General features: G+C 43.0%; 1 non-coding gene across 1 annotated transcript; it reads left to right on the forward strand.

The window, feature by feature from the left end:
- Positions 1-535: 535 nt before the first annotated feature.
- Positions 536-610, forward strand: Trnas-cga (transfer RNA serine (anticodon CGA)). Its single transcript has one exon. It is a non-coding gene; the product is annotated as a tRNA-Ser (tRNA).
- The last annotated feature ends 10693 nt before the right edge of the window (positions 611-11303 follow it).

Consider the following 11303-nt stretch of genomic DNA (forward strand, 5'->3'; position numbering starts at 1 on the left):
ATGATTTACTGAGGACCAATAATAAATTTGAAGGATCTCCGGATCCACACATATGTCCCAAAGATACACACAGCGTCGTGGATATCGTAGAATTATATATTTGGAACGATCTATTTGGATATATTAGCAACGAAACCAACAAGTATTACAGTCAAAATTGCAATAGAAGGAAACTGGATTTAAAAAAATGCCACATTTTTCGACGTTACGGCACCCGAACTTAGAAAATGGTCTGGGCTTGCTATCCTTACTGGAACTGTAGAAAAAGCAAGGACCGATGATTACTGGTCAACGAATCCGTTGATAGACACACCGATATTTCCAGAATGAGATTTTCACTCTGCAGCGGAGTGTGCGCTGATATGAAACTTCCTGGCAGATTAAAACTGTGTGCCCGACCGAGACTCGAACTCGGGACCTTTGCCTTTCGCGGGCAAGCACTCTACCAACTGAGCTACCGAAGCACGACTCACGGCCGGTCTCACAGCATTACTTCTGCCAGTATCTCGTCTCCTGTGAGACCGGGCGTGAGTCGTGCTTCGGTAGCTCAGTTGGTAGAGCGATTGCCCGCGAAAGGCAAAGGTCCCGAGTTCGAGTCTCGGTCGGGCACACAGTTTTAATCTGCCAGGAAGTTTCATATCAGCGCACACTCCGCTGCAGAGTGAAAATTTCATTCTGGAAACATCCCCCAGGCTGTGGCTAAGCCGTGTCTCCGCAATATCCTTTCATTCAGGAGTGCTAGTTCTGCAAGGTTCGCAGGAGAGCTTCTGTAAAGTTGGGAAGGTAGGAGATGAGGTACTGGCAGAAGTAAGGCTGTGAGACCGGCCGTGAGTCGTGCTTCGGTAGCTCAGTTGGTAGAGCGCTTGCCCGCGAAAGGCAAAGGTCCCGAGTTCGAGTCTCGGTCAGGCACACAGTTTTAATCTGCCAGGAAGTTTCACACCGATATTTCGCAAAACGATGTCCCTCAGCCGATTGAGACAAATATTATCATTTTTACATTTTTCCGACAACAACAATAAACCGGATAATGCCGACGGGCTTTTCAAAGTGCAATTCGTAATTGATTATTTTTCCAAAAAGTTTAAAGAAACGTTTAATCCAAGTCAAAAATCTCAACTGATGAAGGGATGATACCATGGAGGGGACAGTTAAATTTTAAAGTTTACAATACGTCGAAAACTACGAAATATGGCATATTCATTCGTATGCTGTGTGATTCGAGTACGGGATACATTTCCTCACTCAAGACAAGTTGCTAGAGAACCTTTAGCAAAAACAGTGATGGAACTATTGACATTTTCTTATGGAAAGTGGCATCACCTTACGTGGATAATTATTATAACAGTGTAGAACCTACAGAGAAGTTACTTGAAAAGAAATTTCGAGTTTGTGGAACGATACGGCAAAATAGAGGATTTCCGGAAAAATTAAGGCCCACAAACGTCAATGTGTTTGAAGCTTGTCATCAACGGAATGGTGACAAGTGGCCGGCTACAAGCCAAGTAATCCGAATTAGCGCAGCAGACGCCAAGCGAATAAATTTGTACGAGACGTGCGGACGGCAAAGTGTTAAGATGGTTGGGTTAATATATGTCACGGCTTGAAATTTTCCGTTAACGAAAGACGTTGTCGACATTTCAACCTTAACTGAAGTTGTACTAGCCGCGCGGGATTAGCCGAGCGGTCTGGGCGCTGCGGTCATGGACTGTGCAGCTGGTCCCAGCGGAGGTTCGAGTCCTCCCTCGGGCATGGGTGTGAGTGTTTGTCCTTAGGATAATTAAGGTTAAGTAGTGTGTAAGCTTAGGGACTGATGACCTTAGCAGTTAAGTCCCATAAGATTTCACACACATTTGAACATTTTTGAAGTTGTGCTCATCTTAGCAAGTTTCCATGCCCAGGAGTCGGTTCCACAGCGGTCGGAGTATCCTTAATTGGCATATTATTAATTGAATGTTTCTCTGTTTGTACATCGTGTTTTATGTAACACTGGTCTTTAACATCGTATGTGAAGGATTGGGCTGGGTTTGTGTTCTGCAGTGGCGTGCAAGGTATCGGTGGTGAAGCAGTTTCCGCGTAGGTTCTGCACCAGGGCAGCTCCAGAACACTACTGTACAAGCGGCAAGTCCAGGAGGGTGAGGAAATTAATTGTGTTCTTAATATCAAGTTCTTCTAGTTTCAGTTTCTCGTGATGTCATGTGATTGTTTTTCACACTGAGTTGGGAGGATAGTTTGACGTATGAATGAGTTGACTTTTTGGTTTTTGAATTATGTCACGATTGCAGTTTGGAATATGAGTATTTAAAATCGTCCCGCTGTAGTTAATCAAGCAAAGTAGATTATCGTGAGAGCTTACTTTAAATTTTAATTACCTGTTAAATTTCATTGTGAATTTGATTATGAAAACTGGTATTGGTTACAGAGTCTGTGCCGTTAGCCCTTCCAGTTAAACTGATGTTTGAAACTTCTGTTTGGCTCAGAAATTACAACGCTGCATTTGTTTAATGTATTACTGAAAGTTATGAGCCTTATCACGGGAACTAAATAAGGGTATTTAAAATTTCAGTTGTTTTACCTTAGTTTTGCTCGATTGTAAAGATTTACTTTACGAAACCGCATAGGGTTGTTGTAATTGTTTTTAAGATTTATAGAAGTTTCATGTTATTTGTGAAAATTTTGAAAGCTTTTGTACGTATGTGGGTAAAATAAATGGTATGTTACATAATTAACAACCTTTCCATATCAGACTCCTGCATAAAGTCTGACCTACTGAAAGAGTCACCTTCCTATATCCTGTTGTTGTCAAAGGAGGGTTTCGTATTTGACACTTTGTGAACGTCTAGGGTTGTGCAACAGAATACCGAGAACACAAGAGCACTGAAAACGCGTTTTGTAAAGAAACGGCACTTAGAGCGTTTGACGATTGCTTTCCTCATTTGGTAATCTCTTCTCTTTCCACTTGACCTCGTAGGCTCAGTACTGCAGGTCAAACATGAGGCCGAAGAAATTTGGGCCAAGGGAGTACATTCTCAGGTATTCCAAGCTCTCGGGACTAATTGGGACCGCCGGCAGGAGTGGTCGTGCGGTTCTAGGCGCTACAGTCTGGAGCCGAGCGACCGCTACGGTCGCAGGTTCGAATCCTGCCTCGGGCATGGATGTGTGTGATGTCCTTAGGTTAGTTAGGTTTAAGTAATACTAAGTTCTAGGCGACTGATGACCTCAGAATTAAGTCGCATTGTGTTCAGAGCCATTTGAACCATTTTTGAACTAATTGGGACCACTCTCAGTGATGCACGTACGGACGTGTACCAGCTACATCTTGAGCTGATCGGTGTTACAGTTTAATAGCGCCACGTGAGTATGCTAGATAGTAATTTGCGTGCATTTTGTCTGTTCGGCAGTACGACCCCGAGGGCTTCGGCGAGATCCCGTGGGACGACTTCGTGGAGGTGCTCAACCAGCCGGAGTTCGCCGCCGAGGTGGACGCGCACAAGCGGGACATCTTGCTGGAGAGGGCGCTGGAGCGCAAGACCAGCGCCATCACCTTCCAGGACTTCGTCAACGTGGTGAGTACCCAACCGTGTTGTCACGCTGTTTCTGCCAAGTGCTGCCAAATGTCCAGCAGTCACAATCATTAATTCCGTAGGCTGCTTGACTTTCTTACTGCCGTTAAATCCCAGTAAACAGAGCCACACTGTTCTTCATTCTTTGAGGAGTCGGTGTAGATGGGTCAAGCGTTTCTGTGGATGTAGAGATATTTAAAAAGCATATACTGGTATTTCTGTATCTGCTGTATCCGACGGGGCACAGAGGCTCCAAGCGGTACAGAAGTGGTATGTGGATTGCCTGCCCCGCAGGCGTTCCCTGGCAAGACGACACACGGATAAAGCGTATCTCCTGCTTGGCCTACAGAGGGTGACACCTTTGCCGCCCTACTATGCATTGGCCTATCAGAGGGGCTGAAATGCTGATATACTGTTAGCCGGAGCTGCTTCTCTTACAGTTATGTCTCTTCCTTTGGACGACTCCAGTGTTTCTTCCAGCTACAATAATTTTTCAATCCAGAGGCTGATTTCTGAGCTGGAAAACTTATGCCTTAATATATCCGTAGGCGTACCTAAAACAATAACAGATTTTTACAGGTGCCCTGAATAATCGCTGTATATTATAGGGCATTGTGGTAACCGACTGACTCACTGATTCGTCATCGCCTAGCCCAAACCACTAAGGATAGAAACTTAAAATTTGTGGAGGGTGTTTATCTTATAATGTTCTGCGTCGTTCAAGAACGGATTTTTCTATGCTCTATCCCTAACAGGGTAAAATGGGGGATAAAATGTTTCTTAAAAATATGTCTAAAGCAATTTTGAAGCTACACCTAGAAAAATTGGTGTTTGGTTTCTCGGTCAAAATAAGTTTTGGAAATTTAACTCCTATAGAGGTGAAATAGTGGATGGAAGTTTTTTTTAAATAAATCATTATTAAAGAACCATCAAAGTATCTGTAAAGCTACATTCACAAAAATGGGTATTTGACTTTTACATTACAAATAAAAAAATACGTGTTTCACTTTTTTTTCAACCCCTAAGGAGTCAAATAGAGGGTGAAGCTTTTATGAAAATATTTCGTTGTTAAGGCATTTTTAAAAATAAACTCTTGAAAACTGATATATAGCTTCTTTGTTACAGATAAAAAGTACGCGTTTCACTGTTTTTGGTAATTCATCCCTTAACCGACTGAAATAGGGAATGAAAAGTATTCTTAAAATATTTCGTTATACTAAAAAAATGTAAAACTAAAATTGGTGTCCCATTTCTGGGCTAGGAGCAAAGAAATATGTGTAAGGGGATACAAGATTTTATGCAAGTATCACCCGAGAACTCAAAAGGCATGATTAACAAAAACCTTGGACTATAGCTACCAGAATCGCTTTTCTCGTTATAAATACACTGGAAAACACCATGCTTCTATGACCTTAATCGGCGTGAAAAGTTTATAATGTGTTACAGTTTGTGAACAACACTGCAGACCACACAGCCTGTGAGGGCGGAGCAGCGGGCGCTAAGCTAGCTAATGTATACTCGTACAAAGTTTTTGTAGAACATAGTATATTTTTAACTGAAAGTATAGTTCTATAACAAGAATTTAAATCTTACGTCATACGTACGAATGCGTACTGAAAAGTAATGCCTCCGAATTTTTATGTAAAAACTCTTAAACCTTTTTAAATAAAACAAGCTTCATTAACGTTCTACATCTTTATTCTTCATGTCTATATTATTCAGTCCTCTGTTCTAGGGAGCTCCGAATTGTAGCATGTAACTTAAGGGTGTGTTACGTAACTATGTCGGTGCGTGACAAACAGCGTGCTGTAATCGATTTTCGAGTTCGATGAGTTCCTCCACTGGTGGGGCACCTCCTTCTTCAGCATGACTATGCCAGACATCATAAGAGCGCTGCGCCTCCTTCAACAATCCGACGCCTTGAGTTCATTGTCATCTGTCATCCTCCACACAGTCCCAATTTGGTCCCCTTCCGGTTTTCGTACGTTTCAAAAACTTAAAGAACGCCTTCGACGACTTCTCTTTGATGGCGATGAAGCGGTGCAAGAAGAGGTGAGGTTATGGCTCCGTCAGCAAACATTCTACAGTGACGATATGAAGAAAGTTGTTTCTCGTTGGGAGAAATGTGTTCGTCGCGAGGGTGACTATGCTGAGAAGCAGATAGGTAGACATGAAGAATAATGATGCAGATGATTAATAACGTTTGTTTTATTTCGAAAGCTTTAAGAGTTTTCACATATAAAATTTCGAGGAATTACTTTTCAGCAAGCCCCTGTATATTAAAGTAGGTTTTCTTTACAATTACGCCGCCTTTTCGTTTCTTGAAGACGCTCCATGTAATGTTGTTGAAGAAGAACATTTATTACACATTAGCCGAGGAGACTCGAAAAAATATGGAATTGCTGGACAATGTTGTTTTAAGTAACTACGCCCTCGTACCTCAGATTTCGTTAATTCATTTGAATTCACTTTATTGCCCTTAGAAAGTGAAAATTGTTGTTAGCAACCGGCCTTGAACGACATTTCCCGTGGCTGCTTCATTGTCCGTAACGTATATATTTCAGCATTCTGATTCTATTTAATTCCTAAACCGAAGAGGTCAAATAACTACTATGGCACGAACTCGGGCGTAGCAGAAACAGTGATCAGCGTTTGTTTTAGGGACGCCGTGCTAGGAATTGAGTAAGAAGTAACAACGGAACATGGGAAATTATTACGGTATTTATTGCATAGAATTACATCGCCCTATGCTCTTATATAGCTTACCCGAAAGAACATAAATTAATATCACAACAGCTGCGTAAAGAGTCATACCGTACAATTAAATCAATGGCGGGACACATAATGTCAGTACAGTGACAAAATCACAGTCCGGCGAGGAAAGGTCGACGCATAAGAATTTGAGAAGGCATTCAATTACGCGGCATCAATCACAGAAATGACTCGTTACAGTAATACAGGTACGGGAAAGTGTGCTGGAACACAGGTACTGCACACACCGAGACAAAAACTGCACTGATTCAGCACAAGTAGATATAACCCCATCGGTGACTTCGAATATAAATTTACACTTTAAGATATTAATAAAAAACAACGTACCAGGAAGGACTTGCGAAAATAGGTGACAAATTGGTATTTTTATAACTATCGATGGAAAACGCAAAATTGTACACTTTGGTGGCCCATGGATGAATGTGTGACTCTTCAGCGCAGTTCCACCGCGCAGCTGACAAGGATAGTAGAAAGGGACATGTCGATACCAGGACATAAAGTCTTTACGAATTCTATTCGTGTACTCGGTTGGACAGTAACTACGCCTTGCAGACTAGCGCGTGTACAATGTACGCAGATTTCAGGATAGTTGGTTCATAGAAGCCGGTTGAAGCGATCGGCGTTTGAACAGGAGCGATACCACTATTCAACGGTGTTGGCGTGAACCACGGCCGAAAACAGCGTGAAAAAGGACTTGCTCGACTTACAAGTGGAGGCCACGACGTTTGGAACGCGGATTTGCTTCATACTTCGTACACTCGTAGTACTCCATTAGGACAACAAAATGTGTAAGCAGTAGCGCTTACTTCTCAAGCGTTATTGAGAAACTCACAAGATAATTTAGGTCGTCAGATGTATACCTGTGCGTGGCCGTTTTTACCAGGAAGCGGCGGGAGCCGAGTGGTTGGCGTTCAAGCCCCGTAATCGCTGGATCGCTGGATCGAGTCTAGTTCGTCAGTTTTTTTTTTCTTTTTAATTCTAACACAGTCATTTTCTTTACTATTTGTATTACAATTGATATAATGGGAAAATATGTGTAATCAGATGAACTTTTATTAAATTTATAATGTTATTTGACAGTCTACAAATTATATTATCACAAATAATATAATATTCATAACTATCGACTAGTAAACGACCAAACGCATAAAGCGATACTGAAAATTTTTGCTTGTCCGTGTCTTCAAAATTGTTCGTATTTAATCGAAAAAGAACGATAAATTCCTTCTCGTGAAGACGCTATTAAAATACACACGATACTGCATGATCAATTATCATGATATTTGAGGAAATGCTGAGTGAAAATATTAACGAGGTTTTTTTTCCACGGAAAATCTCAAAAGACCTTGCGTATGCGGAAACAGCATTTATTCAATGCAGCTGGTGCCGTTTAACTTTATGTTTTCCATGTTTTTACGAAAAATACCATCCTGCCATTGTACTCATAATGTAAGACGAGCACAGCAAGGGATATAACCAACGTCACAACTGAAATATTTTAGACAGTATTAGAGCAATCTCCAGGGCGGTTCCTGCCGTGGATACAGCTGGTCGTTACATTGAGCAACGATTAAAGCCTGAAACGTAAACGTGGTATGCAGTTAACGAATGTTACTTGCTCATATGGAAATTAAAATGTTTCTTCCAATAGTAATTCGTTATTTCTCATCCTTAGTAATGTTTCCCAAAGTTCCATTTTCCTACGATCAGTCGCTTTTCATCGGGGCCCTCTCAAATACTCTCCCTCCTACAGGACTCGGAAGGCCCAACAGTACCGACCGACTGTCCCGTCATCCTCAGCTATAAGGCGTCACAGGTTACTGATAGGGAGGAGCCTGTGTTCAGGACACCGCTCTCCAGGCCGCTACTTCTCAATCAAATAACCCCCGCTTCCCAACAACGCTCGGCAGACCACAGCAGTCACCCATATAAGCGCTACCAGGTCTGAAAGCACTTACATTCGGTGATCTGACGGCGTTACCACTGAGGCGAGGCCGTTGGCACCTCTCAGTTAACAAACGCTTAATTATAATCACCATATAGACTGTTAATTTAATTGTTCAGTTTTGTGATACTTTCTTTGCGTAATTAACCACGTGAGGTTTGTACATCTTTCGAAAGCCGTCTGTGCCGGTCAAAACTTGGAGGTAACAAGTAGTTTCGGGCTCCTTCCAGGTATAAGGGATTTCTCAAATCACGGACAAGCACACATTTTCAGTATCACTTTATGCGTTTGGTCGTTTCCTAGTCGTTAGTTATGAATATTATATTATTGGTGATACTAAAAATTTGTAGACTGCCAAATAACGTTGTAAATTTAATTAAAGCTCATCCTATTACACGTATTTTTCCCATTATATAAATTGTAATATAAATATTAAAGAAAATGACTATGTTAAAAATAAAAAAATTGAGGAACGGGACTCGATCCAGCGATTACGGGGCTTGAACGCTACCCACTCGGCTCCCGCCCTTCCTGGTAAAAACGGCCACGCACAGGTACATATTTTACGACCGAAATTATCTTGCGATTTTCTCAATAACGCTTGATAAGTACGCGCTACTGCTTACACATTTTGTTGACCTAATGGAGTACTACGAGTGTACGAAATATGAAGTAAATCCGCGTTCCAAACGTTGTGGCTTCCCCTTGTTAGAGAGACGACAGAACGTAAGGGCAGAGCAAACGTCAGAAAAGCACTCAGGGCACCGGATTCATCAATATTATCGATGCGATGTGCAACTGGTTATTCATTGACCACAAGGACCATTAATAGATGGCTCACAGAAAGGGAACTGACGTCACGGCTACTACTATTGATCTCTGTATACCAATAAACCCTTTGCAGTAGTATCGGGCACATACTGACTGGAGTTGAGACATCTTCATAAACGAGTCCTGCTTTGAATCGAGCCCCGATGACCAGCTAAAAGTTGTGTGCAGACACCCCGGACAGCGGTCGGATAACAAGCTGACTCTCACCCGTTAACAACCCGTCAGCCAGGAGTGACGGTCAGGGCTGCCATTTCTTTTCCTAGCAAGACTCCTTCGATTGTCATTCGCCGCAGCTTTAGAGCACAGCTGGCGACGGTAGTCCATGCCTCGTTTAGTTGCCCTTCGTGGCGAGCCAATCTGACACGCCAATCGGATAGAATTTAACACGATATATGAAGTGCGAGAATTATCGCACAATCAGCTTAACAGCTCATGCATTCAACTTGCTTACAATATACAGAAGAATGTAAACAAAATCTGAGGACCTGTTAGATGACGATCAGTTTGCTCTAACTTGATACCATTGAAGTCGCAAATGGCGGTGGTTTGAGGTCAGTGGAGTGGACACTATAGGACGTCTGGCTCGGAGCCTTCCTTGAAGTAAGCTCGTTGTGTTGCACTGGTGGCAACTGCTGCTCAGATTGCTCCTGCAGAAGTAGTATGAAGCACTAGAGCCGTGCGCCGACCACGGTGATCTTCCCTCTCGGTAATGCGACGTGGCAGTCCGCAGCCCGGTCTCCTCGCAACGGTACATTCTCGTGACCGCTGCCAACAATGAGGTACAGTGACTACGTTCCTGCCAGATCTCTCTGCACTATCGTAGCCCTATTACACGAGCTCGTTCAAACTCAGTGAGGTGGTGATAATGGCGTCTTCGCTGCCTTAAAGACATTCTTGTCTAACTTTCACTACGTCCACTCTCAAAGTTAACTAACGCTCACGACCGTTACAGCGCGTGTTTAAAGCAAACGTTTTTGCGTCCTCACAGTGGTGCTACTAGCGCCACTCTTACGTAATTGGATCTAAATTCGAATAGACATCATGTTTCAGATGCACAAACACGCCTACCAACTTTCGTCTACGCCGCACAACCTTCTTGCTGTTGCGACTTTTCTTCCGTCAGTGTATTTTAAGAGAAAGGAGACTCTATGAAAATGCAAGGGTTTTTCGTAAAGTAAGGAGCGATCGGTCGCGAAATGGAAACCACAGTGAAAATCCGATGAAGTTTTGCACAGGTTTCTTGGGCAGTGTCACTAGTATGCCTGTCGATCGCGTTACGTAGTTCTTTTTAGTTCTGAGCACACAGGGAGCACATAAAGATACCTAGAACAATAGCGTCTCCCGCCAAGTACGAGGGCCTGGTGAGAAATTTCGCCTGAAGCCATGCACCTATCGTTCATTACTCTCCGAATAAATATAATTAACGACCGCTACGGTCGCAGGTTCGAATCCTGCCTCGGGCATGTGTGTGTGAGATGTCCTTCGGTTAGTTAGGTCTAAGTTCTAGGGGACTTATGACCTCAGAAGTTAAGTCCCATAGTCCTCAGAGCCATTTGAACCATTTTGTAACCGTTTTCCTTGAAAACATTACATAAGTGGCTCAGTTCTGAGATGGTTTCAACTAGATGTGCCAAGCTCATCTGAACTGACTGTCTCTGTTTTGGATGGTGGTAGCTGGTGGCATGCAGATACCGATCCGTGTGGGTGGGCTTGTCGTAAACACGACGACCGAGTCACCCGTTGGGCTTGCGGTCGGACAAGGACGTCCAGAAACGGCAAGGAACCGTCCATCTCTACTTCCATCGTGGACTTTATGTGGTCGTGGATGTTGTTTTCCAGGAACTCTTTAAACTTTCCATGTCCATGAGGCCATGTGACGAAGGTATCGTCGACGAAGCGTTAAAGACAACTAGGATAAGCAGGAGCCGTATTCAAGGCGATGTCCTAGAAATACTGCACAAAGAGGTTTGCTACAACTGGGGCTTATGGGCTCTCCACCACCGCACCATGCGTCTGGAATAAATATTCTCCGGCTTGTAAGAAATACGATGATGTGAGGATATGTTTAAATAAATGTGCGATGGTGGCGTTAAAGAGCCGGGACAAAATGTGTGTGAATTCCTCTGGGACCAAACTGCTGAGGTCCCTAGACGTACACACTATCGAAACGAAAACTAATGCTAAGAACAACACAC

Source organism: Schistocerca nitens, chromosome 2 (genome assembly GCF_023898315.1).
Source record: "Schistocerca nitens isolate TAMUIC-IGC-003100 chromosome 2, iqSchNite1.1, whole genome shotgun sequence".
Taxonomy (NCBI): Eukaryota; Metazoa; Arthropoda; class Insecta; order Orthoptera; family Acrididae; genus Schistocerca; species Schistocerca nitens.